Source organism: Neomonachus schauinslandi, chromosome 4, assembly GCF_002201575.2.
Source record: "Neomonachus schauinslandi chromosome 4, ASM220157v2, whole genome shotgun sequence".
Lineage (NCBI taxonomy): Eukaryota > Metazoa > Chordata > Mammalia > Carnivora > Phocidae > Neomonachus > Neomonachus schauinslandi.
Window position 1 is genome coordinate 147,319,841 of NC_058406.1, and position 20,708 is coordinate 147,340,548.

The following is a 20,708-nucleotide window of genomic DNA, read 5'->3' on the forward strand; positions in this document are numbered from 1 at the left end:
GCGACGTGCTCGAGGGGGAGGGGCCTCAGCGAAGGCCACACCCACCTAGGCAGCCGGGACGGAGGGTTGGTTTCTCCGCTCGCTGTGCGGACGCGCACGCGGCAATCTTGGGTGCAGGTGGGCCGCCTTACCTGGTTTTCTGGCTCTTGGCAATCCTTTGGAAAGGATTGTTCATCTCAGTACGAGGTTTTTAGGAAGAGTGGAAGGAACGTTGGGTTGCCTTTCCCCTGCCACCGAACCGGCATCTCCAGGGAACTCAAGAACTTTTCTGCGGACGGGAAAGAAAGGCTTTTTGGATGTTAGATGCCCAAAGGCGTCCGGGCAGACGTCTGTTTGCTACTCCCAGTTAGCGCAGCGTTCCTGCCCGTCACACCTTTCATTCGCTTTCCCTGAAACCCCTACCTCTTGAAACCGAAAGAGCTGCGGTTGCAACACATACACCCTGCGGACTCTGCACAGCCCTTTAAGTGCATGCCTTTATTGCCTGCCTTAGAACTCTGGTCTTACCAGAACTTTTCTCTGACGCAGCAAAACCTCATCTACCTAGTTCACATACTTGGAAACGGTAATAATAGTATATAAGGTTAAACCTGCCCTTCCTCATACCGCAGCAATTGTTTGCTAAGCGCGCTGGTGGGTACGTGGAGAGATGGCAAGTTGTCGGAGATGGCCAAGGAATGGGGGAAGGGGATGGCAAACTCCACACGAAAAGGGTGTAGGTGGAAAGTAGATTTGGGTAAATTTTATCTTTCCCATTGGTCTATTATTTCAAGGATATTTAACCTTTGTTTGATAGTTCTTGAATTAGAGCCGCCAGCACCCAAGCTGCACGTAATGAGCACCCACCAAGGGAGCATGAGCAGATCTTGCTTCTGATCCGCATTCTTTCTCTTTGGGATTCTATCTCCTCCAGGTCTTTGGCTCCCATCCTCCCCTATTTCAATGTCTCAGAAACAAATCTTTTTGTAAAAAAATTAGTAACTAGAACAAAACTAGCAAGGATGAACTTTTTTTAAATGGGGAAACTTACAGTATCACCATTGCACAAATCTTCACATGTGTTAGCTATAGTTGTCTCTGTAGACAAGTACAAATGTCCCCAGGACACTGGTTTCAACCATCACTCTACCGGCACCTTCATTCAGCCTCCTCCCTCTCTACATGCAAAGCAACATTTTGTCAGTGGAAAAAAAAGGTGGGTTTGATCACCCAAAATCCCTTTAAATTTTGAGATTAGGAGTTGCTATGACTAGTCTACAGCAATTGTTGCCAAACATTTTTGGTCACTCAGCCATCAGTAAAAATGTTTGTCCACTCTCCCCTCCCAATATACTTATTTAGCTTATCCTAAAATGCATGGAGTTAGAAGCCAAAAGGACTGTAATGAAAGCAGCTACCTCACAGTATCATTATGAAAATTAAATGAGTTAATATTTGTAAAGCATAGTGCCTGGTACATGGTAAGTGCCACGTAAGGGTTAGATAAAAATTATTGTATATAATATATATTAATTACATACACAATAGTATATATAATATATAGTATGCATATATATACACACATGTATTATTATATAACTAATATATTAGGTACATTATAAAACATACAAAAAATCAAATAATTATTTAAAACACTGTGTGAGGGGCGCATGGGTGGCTCAGTCATTAAGCGTCTGCCTTCAGCTCAGGTCATGATCCCAGGGTCCTGGATCGAGCCCCGCATTGGGCTCCCTGCTCCGGGGGGAAGCCTGCTTCTCCTTCTCCCACTCCCCCTGCTTGTGTTCCCTCTCTCACTGTCTCTCTCTCTGTCAAATAAATAAATAAAATCTTTTAAAAAATAAAAATAAAAAAATAAAACATTGTGTGGGTTTTCTTTCTCTACTCTGCATATTCTGTCCCCTCCCTGGGCTGTGCACAACCCAATTTGGACTCCATTGAATTTAGAGCGGTACCAACAAATACGGTAGCCACTAACCACATGTAGTTATTAAAAATTCAGTTCCTAGGGCGCCTGGGTGGCTCACTCGTTAAGCGTCTGCCTTCGGCTCAGGTCATGATCCCGGAGTCCCGGGATCGAGTCCCACATCGGGCTCCCTGCTGGGCGGGAAGCCTGCTTCTCCCTCTCCCACTCCCCCTGCTTGTGTTCCTGCTCTCGCTATCTGTCTCTCTGTCAAATAAATAAAATATTAAAAATAAATAAATAAATAAATAAAAATTCAGTTCCTATGTCACACCACATTTCAAGTACTTAATACCCACATGACTACTCACAGTGCAGATATAAAATACTTCCATTGTTGCAGAAAGTACTATTAGATAGTACTGACAAAGCTGAAATAAACAAGGGACAAAGGCAATAGGATCAACTCCCGCCTGAGACCTGTAACCATGGCACCATGTTCAAATCGAGTGATAAGATCTCTCTTTGAGCTTCCCATCTCCTCTGTAAAATGAAGATAAAAATAGGAACTACCTCATGGACTGCTGAGCAGAGGAAATAAGATAAGGTGTGTAAAGTCTGTGGCAGAGTGCCTAAAACTTAGAGGAACTTGAAAATATTGGCAAAATTTGAGTTTAACCCAATTCGATAAACCTGAAAGGCAAAGATCTTATTATTGTCCTTGATTTTAATGGGTAAGTTTTTCAAGATATTTATTTTGGGAAAGACAGAGTTTGGTGAACTTTTAGTTGAAAGCAGAGCATTCAAAGAGAGCTGGCAAACACCTGGATTTTACTTACTCCTCGATTTCTTCTTTCTGAAGTCCCTGGTCCTCTCCAGGTTATGCCTGTCTCAGTGATATTGCACTCCCACCCACAAGCCTGGTGAGTCATCACTGTCTCATCCTCTTTCCTAGTTCCTTCATCCAATCCCTTTGCTTCCAAAACATCGTAGGATCTACCTCCAAAACACTTCATCTGAAATCCTCTCCTCGTGTCCCCTCCACACAGGGACAACCCAGGATTGTACCACTCCCCCTGCAGAAAGCCTTCCATGGCTCCCCACAGAGGCTGCCATATACAGTTGTACAGGTCGTAGTAGAATAAAACTTTGGAAGAGTGCCTTTCACACTGGAGCATTGTAAATTTGTATTTATTACAAATATCCTCTGGCAGATTTCAGAGAAGTGCCTTGTTCTACTAAAACTATTTTACAACAATTTTCCAGCAAGATAGAAATGCCTGAAGGAGTGGATGCCTTTTTCTAATTTGCCCAAAGGTGCCACATGGAGTAGGAACATTTCTATTTCACTTACAACAAAATGCCAGTTCATCACCAGGTCCTATAAAGCCCAGAACAATCCAATCTCGGCCATCCTCTTCACCAAATTCCATTCATGTCGACCTCCTGTTGTTTTTAAAATATACCAAGCTCTCTTCTGCTAGGGGACCCACTGCCCTGGCCACTTCTCTACCTAGACAGTCAAGCCCACCACACCCCACCCTTCACATAGCTTGGCTCCTCGTCATCTTTCAGGCCTCTGTGCCCTGAGAGAGTGCCCCTGTTATTCTGGGTCACAGCCCTGTGTGTTTCCCTCATGGCCCGTACAGATCACCCCGGAGACTGTAAGCTCCATGAGGGCAGGGCGCTCATTGTCCTCTTCTCTCCCCAGCTTCTCGGTGGTCAACTTAGCACCATTGCTACCCCTCTCTACATTCTCCTCTGCACCGTGGGAGAAAGCCCAGAATTCTATTTTCAGAAGACTTTTCCCTGAATGGTTCCTGGTTAAATTCTGCCAATGGAGACACCTACTGAGATTCGAAAGGCAGAAGAAAAGGAGAAATTGTTATTCTCCAGTAGAGCTTCAAACAGGCAGCTCAGATTAGAGAGGGCTGTTTCCCTAGATTTCTGGGGAAATATCAGACAAACCTGAAAACATAATATTCTGTCTTTTAAAAGGGGTGGTAGGGCTGTATTCTTAAAAAGGGCAGTGGAAATGTTCCAGACTAAAAGAGGTAAAAGAGACATGACAGGAACGCCAGGGTGGCTCAGTTGGTTGGGTATCTGACTCCTGATTTTGGCTCAGGTCATGATCTCAGGGTTGTGGGATTGAGCCCCGTGTCAGGCTCTGTGCTGGGTATGGAAGCTACTTAAGGTTCTCCCTTTCCCTCTCCCTCTGCCCCTCCTTCCCCCCACACACCCCAAAAGAAAGACACATTACAACTAAATATAATACCTAACCCTAGACCGGGTTCTGTAGTGGAAAGGGAGAACGCTGCAGAGGACATTGTTGGGCTAATTGAAAAAATTGGAATATGAACTGAAAAGTAGATAAAGGTATTATATTAGAGTTAAATTTACTGTCTTGGTTATATAAGAGAATGTTCCTCTTCTTAGGATATATACACAAAAGTATTTGGGGGGGAAAGGACCATGAGGTATATAACATACCCTCAAATGATTCAGACAACATTTCATATGTAACATATAATTGAAATATTACCTCTGAAAGAAAGAAACCACCTATATATATGATAAGGCAAATGATGTAAAATGTTAGTAAGTGAATCTGGATAAAGCGTATATGGGTGTTCTTGGTATAATTTCTATTTGTGCAAACTCTAAGTTTGAAATTATTCCCCCCCCCAAGAAAAAATAGTTTAAAAATGTACATAATAAAGCACTAAAGAAACTGTACTAAATAATTCAAAACAAACAAGGATAGGTGTCTTAAATATCCAGTCTCAAAACAGGTCTAGACTGACAGCCACATGATTAAAAAACAATGTATTTTATGCCTTTTTTCCTAATTCCCCAAGGAGCAAAAAGTGAATTTATCCTTCCCGCAGGAGACAAAGTGCTCCCTGGCTATGTGAGGATAATCTCTCCTACACAGGGGGTCTTTCTAAACACTTGAATATGGCATCTTTGCAGCTTTCCTGGCCACCGTGTCCTACAACCAGCTTGGCACAAGCACATTTACTGCAGATCCTGGGCCGCATGAAATGGGAACAGATACTATATTCCTTACAAAACTTCATTACGTGAAGAGAATAATTCAAGTTATAACCACATCCCCAAATTGCATCATCGCACACTTTTTGCTTTGAAGCAGGAAGGCCCCGTGACTCCTGGAAATACAGTTCTATGCTGTTTTATCAGAGAGCCTTATAGTCAGCTCTTGGAAGATCATTTAGAGGGGCGCCTGGGTGGCTCAGTCGTGAAGCGTCTGCCTTCGGCTCAGGGTCCTGGGATCGAGCCCCGCATCGGGCTCCCTGCTCCGCGGGAAGCCTGCTTCTCCCTCTCCCACTCCCCCTGCTTGTGTTCCCCTCTCTCGCTGTGTCTCTCTCTGTCAAATAAATAAAATCTTAAAAAAAAAAAAAAAAGATCATTTAGAAACGTTTCTCGATTAAATGACATCAAAAGTTCTCTTAAAAATATTGCAAGACGGTAAAATGATCCGTGGTTGCCAGGCTTTAGGGGGAAGGGAGGTACGAATAGGATTTTTAGTATATGACTCTTCTGTATGATACTATACTGATGGATACAAGTCACTGTATATTTGTCAAAAGTCATAGAATGTATCATACCAGGACTGAACCTTAACATATACTGTGGACTTTGGGTGATAAGGACATGTCAGTGTAGGTTCATTGATTGTAATAAATGTGCCACTCTGGTGCGGGATGCTGATAGTGGGGGAGGGTGTGCTTGTGTGGGGGTAGGAGTTTTATGGAACTCTCTGTACTTTCCCCCAACTTTTGCTCTGAACCTAAAACTGCCCTAAAAAATAAAATCCACGCAAAAAGAAAAAAAAATATTGCACATGTCTCTTGCAAAGTTTGGAATTTAAGCTTGGGGAGTTGAGAAGCTTTCTGGAAGGAATTTTAATTCATTTCTTGAAAGATTTATTGTAAATTGTATTTCCCAGACTACTGCTCTTTTAACCATCTGTCAAGCTATCTTACCTTAGAATCAAAAACTGACATTTAAATTTGAACAAAGAAGCTTATTAATATTTAAAAAAAATAAATTTTCTGGGCAGAAATTTGATGTTGATCTTGGGCGTTTTAACATATGAATCTAGTCTACATCAAGAATCTTGTGAATTTTCCCAACAGTGGATATAAATTGATCAGGGATTTGCCTCACTCCAAACCAAGTTTATGTATTTCCAACAGGGACACCATGTGTCATTTTGGAAACTAAGGGACTTGTTTCAAGCTCATCTCTGTCTTACCAGAAACATAAGGCTTAACGCCCCGTGCTGAAATAAATTCCAGGTAGAGTAGTAAATTACATGTAAACTTTTGTATAAAAAAGACATGCGAAATATACAACAATATTAATTCTTTATCTTCAGTAGGATTATGCATGATTCTTTTTCTTCTCTGTGTTTTACCAATCTTCTATAATAAATATGTATTGTTTTATTTAAAAAAACAGAAGGCACGGGCGCCTGGGTGGCTCAGTTGGTTAAGCGACTGCCTTCGGCTCAGGTCATGATCCTGGAGTTCTGGGATCGAGCCCCACATCGGGCTCCCTGCTCAGCAGGGAGTCTGCTTCTCCCTCTGACCCTCCTCCGTCTCATGCTCTCTGTCTCTCATTCTCTGTCTCGCAAATAAATAAAATCTAAAAAAAAAAAAAAAACCAGAAGGCACAATCATCAGTAAGTTTTCACTGAAGTAAAAATCATATTCAAGTACTCATACACAAAAAGGTACAATGGTTGCTTTCTTCTCTAGAAAATTCCTAAATTATTTGCACATTCCCTTCCCTGCCGGTAGAGTGGAATTATACAACAAATGCCTTATGCCTCGACATTAACCCTGTAAATGACAAAACATTAACCTCCACAAGCAGTTATTGAAAAAGTTCACCTTCTATAAAACTACCTTAAAATAAGTACAGAACCTGCAAAGTTGGAATACTGTATCATATTTTTAAAACTTGGTGCCAGATTAAATAAAATTCAACAGAAACTTTAAATCCAAATATTATCAAGAGAATCTATTCTAAAAAGCAGTATACTTTTCAGGAGTACTAGTATAAATAGGTCATTCATACTTATATGTAAAGAGAAGAAATTGAAGCATGATTTCATTAAAAAAGTCATTTCAAATAAAAATAAAAACTTTCAGAGTTTGGAGCCAGATAGAGCTGCATTCAGATTCTGATTCTGCAACTTAATTAGCTGTATAACCTTGTGTAAATGGCTTAACTGTTCTGCTCTGCTCAATTTTCTTATTAGTAAAATCTGTAAAAACGGGAAAAGAATCCCCTCTGCCCTAGGATGGTAAGGATTGCTATAAGCAAAACTCATAGCAAACAGTAGGTGCCTGGAAAATAGTAGGTATTCAATAAACAGTGGGTGTGCTGGTCATGTTGTAGTAGTAAATGTTGTTGCTGTTGAAATTATTAGTAAAATATAAATTTTATCACTTATGAGAAAAGGCAGGAAATAGCCTATTAAATCTTGACATGCCTGATTTATAGATCTCTGGCCAGTTCTTGCAAAGGTCCTTCTCCGTATTTGTATCTCTCTAGTGACCCTTTATACACTCTAGATTGACAACAAACAGGGAATGTTCACAAGCAGAACAAATCCTATGAAAACAAGCCATCGTTAGCTATAACCACCCAGTCTCACTCCTCACCTAGTGTCCCTCTGGCTCTGTATGGAGCAGCCCCCAACACCCATCTCAGTCCAGGACTTCCACCCAAACCCACCCACGTGTTTCTTCACTTCTTAGCCCAAGCTCAGCTCCCGGAACTGGTGGGTGCCAGCCAGGCAGGCATGGCCAGATACAACAGGGCCTCTGGTTCTAGAAGAGGGGCCAGGTGGCTGGACCAAGAGCACTCTGGAGAAACTCTTTGTAGAGCAGTAGTCCTGTTCCACCTCATTTGAGTCTCAGCACATATGATCACTGTTTACTGCACTATGACTCACACATAAGGAAACCCGAATTTGGAAATGAAACTGAGTGGCAAGGCAGGCAAACCAGCCAAGAAATAGGGAACACAGTCAAGAGACATAGGCTCACAGCCAGAGATTATAGGACGTGGGGCAGAGGACTATTTCTAAACTTGGGGTCAAAACTCCTAAACATTGGAAAGAACATTTTGATCTGGAATAGCTTTTTAATGGTAATGCAAAGGTATGAATGGCCTCTTCTGCCATATAATACCTCTTCTCATGTTCTCCAAGTACTGAACCCTTTTCCTGTCATTTTTCTTCCGTATCATCTTTAGCATATCTTCACTTTATTTTCTCCTAGTCTCTGCCTTCCTGCATGAGGAGTTCTGATACACTTTCTACTTTCCCAGAAATGGAGTGTCATGTGTATGTATAGAAATATAAATATGTACATCATGGATTTGAAGACCAAAATAATCCATGGAAATCTACTTGGGGATAAAGTTGGGATGGAAATATAAGATAGAGTGACTCAGTCCTATTTATTTATAAAGCATTTCATTAACTTATTTAAAAATATCCATTGACTGCTCTGAGTTAGGTATTGTTCTTAGAGTTGGGGGTGGCATGGGGTATGTATGTCTTCAAGGAGCCCACCTTCTAGCAAGGGGAGAAAACACAGATAAGATAATTGCAGACAGTGATGAGTGCAGTAAAGGAAATAGACATGGCAAGTACCGTGACATCACCCAGGACTGTTTAGGGTGCGAGGTATTTTATCCCCATAATATTCATCAACCCCACCACCACTATTACTGGTCTTTGAGAAGACAATTGACAGTCTCTCAGTTTCATGTAAGTTGCTATGCAAATGCATCTTCAAGACAAGTGTCCTAGCTGAAAGTTGCCACCAGCCCCTTCCACCATCACACACTCTCCACCAGATTATTGCCTATAAAGTATTCTTCCATAAAAGTTCTGGAGCTATCACAGGGTATTTAATGGAAAGTGACTGGCTATTTTAAATAGAACAGTCCATACAACTTCTCTAAGAAGATGACAATTGAAATGAAAGATGAGAAAGAGGCAACTCCTGGAAGAGTTAGGGGAAAGTGTTCTAGGATAAGAAGGAATATATGCAAAGGCCCTGAGGCAGAAAGAGTGTCTAGTGAACTCAGACCAGAAAGATCAGTGTGGTTGGGGAGGGGCAGGTGTTAAGAGCTAAGTGTGATAGAGGCCAGAGGCTTCTGGCCTGAACCAGAAGCGTTAGAGGCAGGAGAGTGACACTCTCTAAAGTTTTAATTTAACTCAGAATTGCAGACAAAAATGGAAGCAGGAAGACCTCTCAGCAAAACATTGCAGTAGCTCAGGGGAAGACAATGATAGATTAGACCAAGTAGGCAGCTTTGGAAAGAAAGAAATGGACAAATAGGTATACTTTGGTCATAGAACAGGTAGGACTTGCTAACTGACTGCAAGAAGGCAAAAGAATGGGAGGAATGAAGAGCGACTCCCACATTTAGGCTTGAGCAGTTGAGCAGATAGTGGCTTCATTTACTGAGAGAAAAATGCCTGGGAAAGGAGCTGATTTGAGAAGTGGGGGGAGAATCAAGAATAATTTGACATATTTAGTTTGAAATGTCTATTAGTGATCACAAATAGTGATGTCAAGTCTAGAGTAAGTGGAGAGATCTGGGCTGAAAATATAAATTGGGGCATTGTCCACAGAGGACACAGTTAGGGATGATCTCAAGAAATTTATTAGGATAAAACCTTTCAAAATCAGGGATCTAAAGATGAATGAATATAATCTATCAAAAAGATATAACACTTTATGCACAAAGATATTTATGGCAGTATTATATATGAATTAATTTAAGTGGGAAAAGACTGAATGTCTATTTGGAAGCAGTTGAGTGCTTTGTCAATGAAATATTATTCAGTAATTTAAACTCTTTACTAAGACTCCTGGATAGGAAAAGGATATATTTATATTATAATTCTAAGTGGGGAAAAAACACTAAACTTACCTACATAGCATGATAACTATATAAAAATATGCATAAAAAAAGAAATATATGGGGCGCCTGGGTGGCTCAGTTGGTTAAGCGACTGCCTTCGGCTCAGGTCATGATCCTGGAGTCCCGGGATCGAGTCCCGCATCGGGCTCCCTGCTCGGCGGGGAGTCTGCTTCTCCCTCTGACCCTCCTCCCCTCATGCTCTCTGTCTCTCATTCTCTCTGTCTCAAATAAATAAATAAAATCTTTAAAAAAAAAAAGAAATATATGAAAGGAAATATATGAAAATACATTTTATATATGAAATATATAATCATAGTCATTTGTCTTTGGACTTTTTCATATTTTCTGTAATTCCCATTCTGTTCGATAGCTTAAGTGAGGCTATGCTAAGGTAACAAGCAACCCCCAAAATTTCAATGGCTTATCACGTAAAATTATTTCTTGTGCATCCAAAGTCCACTGTAGGTCAAATAGAGTAGATAATAAAAGATGGCCACGATCAATACTTCCCCTTCCTGGACCATATGCTACTCCCTATATCAAGTGTAGGAATCTAATTTCCTTCGCTTTGAACCTGGACTGGCTTTGGTGACTTGCCTTGACCAATAGAATATGGCAGCAATGATGGTGTGGGACATCCAAGGACAAGTTGTAAGAAGCCTTTTAATTCCTCCTGGGCCTCTTGGAACACATGATCTTGGGATGCTTCTTCTCAGAACCCAGGACCCATGCAGTAAGAAGCCCAAGACATACAGGTGCGGTGGTTGATAACACCAGAGTACCCAGTTGGTAGCCTCAATTCTAGCCATTTTGGACACCCAGCTCAGGTGAGTGGTCAGATGACTGCAGCGGCAGTCAACAGCTGTCTGCAACAGTATGAGAGACCCCTAGTGAGAACTGCCTAACTGAGCCCGCTTAGCACACACAGAACCATGAGAGATAATAGAAAATGGTTGCTTTAAGCCAGTAAGTTTGGGAATGATTTGACACACAGATATCAATAACCGGAATCTGTGACCACTTTCCAAGGCAGCTGCCATCCTTACAGTGACTCAGGGATGCAGGCTTCTTTGTTCTGGTGGCTCTACCATCTCAACATCTGGCCATCACTATCACCCTAGAGGGGAAGGCAGAACTCAATGTTTGCATGGGACTTTTCGCCGCCTCAGACCAGAAGAGACAGGTATCATTTTTGCTTACAGCCTATTGGTCAGCACAAGGCAAGCAAGGAAATGTAGTTTCTTGGGTGTATGGGAGGGAGAAAAAAGGATATATTGGTAAGCACTGGTAATGTCTACTGTGCCTTTACATTACTTTCACTTTTTAATTGTGAAATATTCTAAACCTAACAAAAAGTACAAAGGGGAAAATAATAGGCATCCATCTACTCACTAGCCAGACATCAATCTATTAGAACTCCACAAAAAAAAGCTTTATTTGTAAAAAGGTTGTTAGATATTAAATGCCTCTGGAGAGCTTTCTGTGGATGTTGGGTGATAATCGCTGATTACAGCCCTTCGAAGGATGTCGAGTTCAGACTCCTTAACACAGCCCTTCGCTATGACTCCTCAGCCTCCCTTTCTGGATAGCTTACAGTTTTCCCCCCAACACACTTAATAGAGGATGTTGGTTATTTTTCCCTCCTTGTATCCATGTACTCTTCTTTTGGTAAAACATTATTTCGATTTTCTTTTGCATAACCATTTCTACCCTGTTCTTAGCAAAACAGTTTAGGTGGGATCAACTCGCCCTCAGCTCCAAGGATGAGCTGGCTTTTGCCCAGCATGCTACCCCATACTCCCAGACCCAGTAATCGGTCCCATTCCTGGAATGTAAACCCAGGAATTGTAGTTGACAATTGAAGAAAAAGATGTTCTCTTTCTTTCCGACATGAACAAAGAATCCTATGACCCCAGCCCTGTTGGGGTCAAAACAGAGAGAGGGAAGAAATGAGACCCTTAAGCCATCAAGACTTATAGATAGCCTGAATCATCTCTGGCCTGAACAACTGCTTGCCTTTTAGGTGAGACAATGAATTTCTTTTGTTATATCAGTCTAATTGGATTTTCAGTTGATTTCAACAAAAAGGCTAATTATTATTAATTAATAGCAACACTGTGATCCAGCCACCTTAAGTCACTTTTGGTTCCCTAAAATACATGTATTTTCACTTCAAAATAAGGTTAAACTGAGCCTAAGATGTATTGAGAATAGTCTCCACAAAAAGCATGGTCTGGGCCCCTGTTGTCATGGCTGAAGAACCAAATTACCAACTGCAGCCTCTAGGAAACATTTTAAAAATTGAGAACATTCCAGATTATCAGCTGTTGAGGTGTGCCGTTCCTTAAGTGTTGACTTGTAGACATCAGTAATTTTAGGGCATTTGCCTGACAAATGACCATGGGAAGCTCACTGAGGTCCAAGGTTCTCTCAAAACTATCTGTTGAGGGGCACCTGGCTGGCTCAGTTGGTAGAGCATGCAACTCTCCATCTCGGGGTGGAGTTTGAGTCCCATGTTGGGTGTAGAGTTTACTTAAAAAACAACAAACAACAACAACAAACTATCTGTTGAGCAATTGGGTTGAATGCCCTTGAGAATAAACTCGGTGCAGCGTAAGGACCCTCATCCGAGGCCCGACAGCTCGTATATGGAAAACATGCTGACAGAAAAATTCCCATTGAGTCAAAATTATGCTTCTAACTTCCTGATGTGGTCCTATGAATGGGGAAGTGTATGTCCCTTGGAGAATATGCAAAGCAGCTCCAGCCAGTGTGACTGAGTCAATGAGAGAGGGTTGCAAGGCGACATAAAAGGGGGAAATGGAGAAACATTTTTCAATCAGAGGAGCTGGATCCTCCCTTACCTTCACATTATAATTCTCTTATCTTTTCACCACATCTGAACAGCTAGAGAAGCCTCCAAAAAATGATGACAGAACACTTAAAAGTTGCCAAGGGAGACCTTCCAGAAAGAGTGTAGTAAATGAAACACGTGGTTTATGGTCCTCTCAGCCATACAAATCCATCTTTTCTTGAGTTACTATATCTTTTTCCCTCTCTCCTTCAGCCTGCTTGGGGTTGACACATACCAAGATGAACTTTTTAGACTTCAGTATCAATGATGGACAAAGCAGATCTATGGAACTTAAAAAGGGATTTTTGAAGTCTTGGTCATTTGGTAAGATGAGCACACGATTTGATAGGCCCTGCAAATGCAAGGCTTTCTTGATACACACTTCTGCTTATTGCAAATTTCAGAAGAACATTTATAGTAGCTTATTTGCAATTTCAGATCTAAGTGGAAGCACCAGTGTCAAAGTGAGTTTTAGAAATCCCCATGGGGTATTGAAGAAAGGCGTATCTGCCTTTTGGGTTGTTGTTGCTATTTTGATCTCAGAAAAAAAGGAATGTAGGAGAAGGTAAAAACATCATTATCACCTGTATTCCCTGAATGAAAGAATGTGATTCTAGAACAGAGATAGAAAATATATACAGCAAGTTGGCAAGATGACTCACAAGTACAAGCACCAAAATAGCTCTGCTTTTGTATATGGTCTGCCAACAGCTAATTAATGTAATAGAATAATGAATCACTTGGGACTAGATTTATTTAGAAGTTCCTGTAAAGCAAACCTACGTGTAGTACTGGAAAAGGCCACTGACTTTCGCCAAACATGGCTATTAGCATATGTGGGGTCAGGGAGTAAAGGCCAGGAGGTCATTCACTAGTAAATTCCATGGTACCAGACATTCTTGCTTTAAGTAGGCCCCCCTCACTTTCCCCTCCACCTGTCTGTGGTGAAGCCCCAGGGACCACGCCTAAGGCTGAGGCTGAGGTAGGCCTCCCTGGTTCTCCTTTTTCTCTTCTGCAGGCCCTAGGCTGCTGAGGGCTCTTCCCTCTTTCAAGGCAACACCGCCCCTGTTATCTCTGGATTCGCTTCTCCACTTGAAGGCCAGATAACAGGCTTGCTTGTTTTACCCAGTCTCTGCCCCTCCCTCACAGAAGCATGTGTGAACTTTCCATACCATGCGTCACCGGATCAGCTCAGGGAGGCCGGCCGGGAAAGAAAAGCAAGTGTGGGGAAACCTCAGGCTTCAGGAAATCTTACCAAGTTCTCACCTTTGGGGTCCTGGCTGTCATCCCCAACCCCCTGGAAGTCTCTCAGCCTCCATGTACTCTGAGCTCTCTGCCATGATTGTATCATGAGCTTGGAACTCCCCTCAACCTGGGGTGCCACTGGAGGGGCACCCCATACCCCTGCCCGCTCTCCCTCGGGGTTGATGCATTCCTTGGGTCTGAGGCTCCAACTGGTACTGAATGATGAGTCAACTAGTATCCCCTATGATGCCATTTTTCTGAAATAAATAATTTGTGTTTCTGAGGGCCACAGGCTGGATGACACTCCTTTCCAAGGATTCCCTACTCCAGAGAGAAGTGACCCTCTCCAGGCACTTCCTCACGTGCTCTGCAACAGAGCTCAGAGCCACCCTGCCTGGCCTCAGGCCCTCACTCTGCCACCTGCTTGTCACCTCAGGGACATCACTGAACCTCCTTTGGCCTCAGTCTCTTCACCCATCTAGTGGGTGGTGGGGTTTCAAAGAGATGGTCCACTGAGCATAGTTCCCAGAACACAGTAAGAATTCCCATCGGGACCCTTGCCAATATCTGGCAGCCATGATCCAGCCCCTGGAAGGGCAATGCCTGGCCTGGCGGGGGCCTCCGGGACTGTGCTCCATCGCAGCAGCCAGCGTCTGTTCCGACTGGGCAGGGCCTGGGCCATCCCAGTTACTAAACATTTTTAATCTTCATGTTGGGTACACTGTGTGTATTGAAAGCAGTTACACCGAGAAGTGTGTACTAATGAGTCCTTCAAGCACAGAAGAGCTGACACAGGAACCACCAGCAGAAGCATGGAGGGATAGGAGGGAGCAGGAAGGCAATGTCTCTTTTGTCTGCAATGTGATAAGCCAACAGGACCCTCTTAGTGGCTTACAGCATAATGGAGAAATATAGGGAAGGTTGCCGTATTATTTTCTGTGGCTGCCATAACAAATGACCAGAGAGAGATGGATTCTCTCACAATTCTGAAGGCCCCAAGTCTGAACTCCCTCTGAAAGTGTTGGCAGGGTTGTGTCCTCCCTCTGAAGATTCTAGTAGAGAATCCTTCCTTACTTCTTCTAACTTCTAGCAGCTCCAGGCTTTCCTTGGCTTGTGGCAACATAAGTCCAAATCTTTGCCACTGTCTTCACATGGCCTTGCCCCATGTGTCTCTGTGCCTCAAATCTCCTTCTTTCTCTTATAAGGACATCTCTTGTAGGAGGTAGGGCCACCCTGAGTCCAGGATGATCCTATCTTGAGATCCTTAGTGTAATTATATCTGCAAGGAACTTTTTTCAAAATAAGCTCATGTTCATAGGTTGTGGGGTTAAGACTTGAACATATTTGGGGGGCACCACTATTCAACCTACTATAATTACATACAAAAGCAGAGGGGGCCTGGGTGGCACAGTTGTTTAATCATCCAACTCTTGGTTTCGGCTCAGGTCGTGATCTCAGGGTTGTGAGATCAAGCCCCACATCGGGTTCTGCACGCTCAGCACAGAGTCTGCTTGGAATTCTCTCTCCCTTTGACACCCCCCCCAAAATAAATAAATAAATCTTTAAAAAAAGCAGAGGCCTTTGCACACAGAGGGCACTTAATAAATATTGTGGCTGATACATGTCTACATTGTGCTTGATGATTTTCAGAAGACTGTAATTCTATGAAATCAAAGAGGATAATGTGGGAACCTTAACACTTACTCAGAAATGTTCCTAGCACCGTTCTTCTGCTCTGGCTCTAGGAGAGAATCTGTTTTTTCATTTTTCCAGCTTCAAGAGGCCATCTCTGCTTATGTCTTCCTTCTCTGACTCTGGCCCTTCTGCTTCACTTTTATAAGGACCCCCCCTTTTTTTTTTTAAGATTTTATTTATTTATTTGACAGAGAGAGAGATAGGGAGAGCAGGAACACAAGCAGGGGGAGTGGGAGAGGGAGAAGCAGGCTTCCCATGGAACAGGGAGCCTGATGTGGGGCTCAATCCTAGGACCCTGGGATCATGACCTGAGCCAAAGGCAGATGCTTAATGACTGAGCCACCCAGGTGCCCCTATAAAGACCCTTATGATGACATTGGGCCCACCCAGATAATCCAGGGTAATCTTCCCATTTCAAGATCCTTAATTTAATTACATCAGCAAAGCCTCTTTTGCCATGTAAGATACCATAATCAGGTTCCAGGGATTAGGATGTGAACATCTTTGGGGTCATTCTGTTGACCAGAGTTGGGAACTTGGGTTTCATCCTTAGAGCAGCAGAACTCAATGGAGGGTTTTGAGCAAAGGAATAAAATCAACAGAATCAGAATGACAAAACCGGAAGAAGAATCACTGGACTGGAAGGACAGAAGTGTTAACCATGGCCAGAGGACTTACAAGTTAACATAGAATCATTCTAGACAATACTTGAAACTTATGGAATATCTGGTCATGTGTAGGATAACTGGTATATAATAAGTTTTTCTTCTTTCGTAGTCTGGGTTTGGTCTTTTTAAGCTAATTCTTTGAGGTTTTTATGAAGCCCCGAGTCCCAGGACACCTTTTGTTATTATTAGAGGTAGCCAGTGCTGGGCAAGGTGGACCTGGAAGACTCTTCAGGTCAAGATTCTATGCCCATGATGAGTATGAGGCCAGGTGTATGTGTGCCTGGGGGAATGCTGCTTTAGCAGGCACGTGTCCACAACTCCTAGAAAGATACTGGAGGGCTGCTTCAAGAGTAAGGAAATGGCCAAAGAGCAACAGGAAGGAATGTCATGAAACTAACAGATCCAAGAATGTGGACTACGTTGATCACTGGAAATGCGTCATTAACACTAAGTGAAAGGAATACACAGAATTGTTCTTACTAATTACATGCATATTTAAGGGATATAAAAATTAATAAGATTTTAATAGAATTTTAAAGTTTTCTCTGATGTTTGTGAAGTTTATTCAAACATGTCTGTGCTTCTGGAAACAACTTCCTGTCTCTAATCCTGCACAGAGTCGCTCAAAATTGCCTGGAAGGCCCTCTAATGACTCCTTTTGGCTGGCCTCTTCCTGCTCCTGTCTTCACTGGCTTTCTGAACCCATTCCTCTCTGCTTTAGATCTTTTTACCTACCTCAATGTTACCTTGTTGAGGTGACCTGTTAGAATAAAACTCCTGAGTTCACCGGCTGTCCCCAACCTGACTGAGAGTCTTGGCTCCCCCTTCATAACCATGGGTGAGAACCTCAGGCTCCCTGCCCAGGCCTCTCAGGGTCAGACAAGTGAGGCCAGCCCATCAGGCTTCACCTCCAAGTAGGGGATCAGAGAGATGGGATAATAATTCCTTTCCAGGGCTGCCTGGCTGGCTCAGTTGGTAGAGCATGTGACTCTTGATCTCTGGGTTGTGAGTTTGAGCCCCATGTTGGGTGTAGAAATTACTTTAAAAAAATAATATCCCTAAAAAGTAATCATAATTCCTTTCCAGAAACTCACTGCCTGAAAAAGTTACAAGTTATTTACTAATCAGCATAAGAAATCCGCTTTCAGCCAGAAATTTTCCATAGCAACACAAATCATAGACACTGAATGTTGGGATCCAGAAAGGATATTAACCAATGACATCTTGATTGGGCGGGGAGGGGGACAAACAACCAACCCTAAAGAAGGCCAAAATGTCCTTCAGGAGACTGGAAGACAATGTGGTTCTGATGTATAATTGTCCACTCTATCAAACCATATAGTACAGGGGAGGCAGAAGAGTGTAAAGATTTAAAAGCACAGATTCTGACTCCAGATTTTCTGGGCTCAAACCCCAGCTCTGCCACTTACTGGTTGCAGCTTTTGGAAAAGTAACTTAACAGCTCTTTATTTAAGTTTCTACACCTGCTCAATCAGAATAATAATAGTCCCTACCTTACTGGGTTGTTTAGAAGATTAAATGAGTAAACATCAAAAGCCCTTAGAACGGTGCCTGGGACATAGCAAGCACTCAATGTGCGATAGTTTTATTTGTACTGGAATGTGTCTAACACTGCACATTGCTGATAGTGGAAACTGCTTAAATAGACCATCTAGCTTCTTAAGTAAATGGCACCCACGAACGATACATCACAGAGCAATGAAATCGTGTCTATTGATCCAGAGCTCTGCCAAGGCATCTTGATGGTTGCTGGGTAAGAGGCTGAAGCATGTTCTGTCTGGTGCATGGTTTGTGGGATAGGCAAGAGGCCAATGAGACCACAGCTGTAGAGTTAAATATGTTCATTCTGTTCCATGATCCCAAACTGAAGTCTTTGCTTCTCTAACCATCTCTCAGGTATATGCCACTAGTCCTAAGGACACCTGCCCACCATTATTGGCTACTATTGGACTAAGGGCACCATCATTGGAGGAATTGCCCCAACTCCATGGGCAACATTAGGGTCCCCTTCCTCAATTGATAAGAATGCATTCTATCATCATCCAGGGGGCTAGATAAAGGTAGTTCAAAGAAGACAGAGAAAAGAAGAATCCCTATAAAGACATATTGATACACAACTTCAAATTGTTTGGAAGCGTAGCAAAATAGTCCCTAAAGAGAGGCAGAGATGGCCCCACCTGCATAATCTTGGATAAGCCACTTTTTATTTCACGCATTGGTTTGTTTCCTCAGCAAAGGGGGTAGGGAGGTTGCAGACAGTGACCTAGATCAGCCTTAGTGGAAGACCAAATCCTTTCTTACATGGAACACACAGAATGTCACATGACACATTATTAGAAACAGAGGGTCTGTAGTGAGGGGTGTCTCATTTAGTATGCCCCCCAGGGCACCAGCAGCAGCTCCCCTGGCTCAAAGCTTTCCCCCTCAAGTCTCACACAGCACTCCCTCCCCTTAGCCCATCCCTATGCTCTTGGGTCTAGATGCCAAGTCCATTTATGATATTCTAATTTGCAGACTCAAAATAATATGAATATAAATATTTAAGCATGAGCTTGGAACTACAGAGAAGAGAGCCCGTAAATATTCCACATTGGTCTGAGACTCATCTCAAGCCTCTGCTCAATTCTTCTGGGTCCTGAATTTTGACAAAACCTGAGTGATGGTTTTGGATCCATTTAATGCCCTCTCTGTGCTGGTCTCACTGCATTCCCTCTTAGATGCTCCCCACTCCACATCCACCACTCAGGACAACAGCTTCTGTGTAACTGGATTTCCTTTTCTGTAGAAAATAGTATGGCAGTTTCTCTACAGTGGCTGCACCAGTTTACATTCCCACCAACAATGCACAAGGGTTCCAATTTCTCCACATCCACACCAACATTTGTTATTTTCTATTCTTTTGTTAATCTCATCTAATGGATGAGAAACGCCAGCGGATGTTAAGATCGTTTGAGTGAGAGGGCTTGCCAATAGAATCTAACTAGACACCTGCTGCCCAGACTATTTAATACCACAGTCAGGGGCCGTCCTGGTCCCCTCAGGTTTCCACTGGGACTGTCCAAGCTCTTAGGTCACCAATCCAAATGACCCAGGGCATGTGGTTATACGCTCCCAAGCTCCTCTTGTTCCTTAAATTCAGGCAGGCTCAATCTGTCCCACACATTTGTCCTTAATGACTTCCCTGGTACTTTAGAAAACTCAATAATTGGTATTTACATTAACTTTCTTTAAAAAAAAAAACCACTTTAAAATAACAGCTTTATTGGGGCGCCTGGGTGGCTCAGTTGGTTAAGCGTCTGCCTTCGGCTCGGGTCATGATCCCAGGGTCCTGGGATGGAGCCCCACATCGGGCTCCCTGCTCAGCAGGGAATCTGCTTCTCCCTCTCTCTGCCTCCCACTCCCCCTGCTTGTGCTCTTAATCTCTCTGTCAAATAAAGAAATAAAATCTTTTTTTTTTTTAAAGATTTTATTTATTCATTTGAGACACAGAGATAGAGACAGAGAGAGCATGAGCAGGGAGAGAGGCAGAGGGAGAGGGAGAAGCAGGCTCCCCGCTGAGCCAGGAGCCTGATGTGAGGCTCGATCCCAGGACCCTGGGATCATGACCTGAGCCGAAGGCAGACGCTTAACCATCTGAGCTACCCAGGCGCCCCAAGAAATAAAATCTTTAAAAAGAAATTTAAAAAATAAAATAACAGCTTTATTGAGATATAATTCACATACCACAAAATTCGCCTTTTTATTTTATTTATTTATTTTTTTTAAAGATTTATTTATTTGACAGAGAGAGAGACAGCGAGAGCAGGAACACAAGCAGGGGGAGTGGGAGAGGGAGAAGCAGGCTTCCTGCGGAGCAGGGAGCCCGATGCGGGGCTCGATCCCAGGACCCTGGGATCATGACCTGAGCCGAAGGCAGACGCTTAACGACTGAGCCACCCAGGCACCCAAAATTCGCCTTTTTAAAGTAACATTCTTAAAGGCAACTTTCTGGTTCCTATGGGTGATTAAGATGGTTGCCCCACATTCACGGTCCCTTTTTGGAGGAGGAGTCTTTAGCGAGAGAGCAAGAGTGTACTGTCTCCCAGCTAGACATCTGCTTACAGGCATGGCCAGCTGTCTTGGTCAGGTGCCTTTGCTTGATTGAAATAAAGACTCACTGAAGTCCTTAGAAAAAGGGCATTTATGATAAAGATCTTTGTTAACTGAAACTGGGAAGCCATCAGGAACCAAAGCTACTTTTTCTCTCTTTCTCTTGGGCTACACTATCTCTGATTCTGTTTCTTACAACAACATTGTTTCTCTGCGTGCTTCCACTCAAAATTTGACTTGCTATTGCTGTTGTTGATGG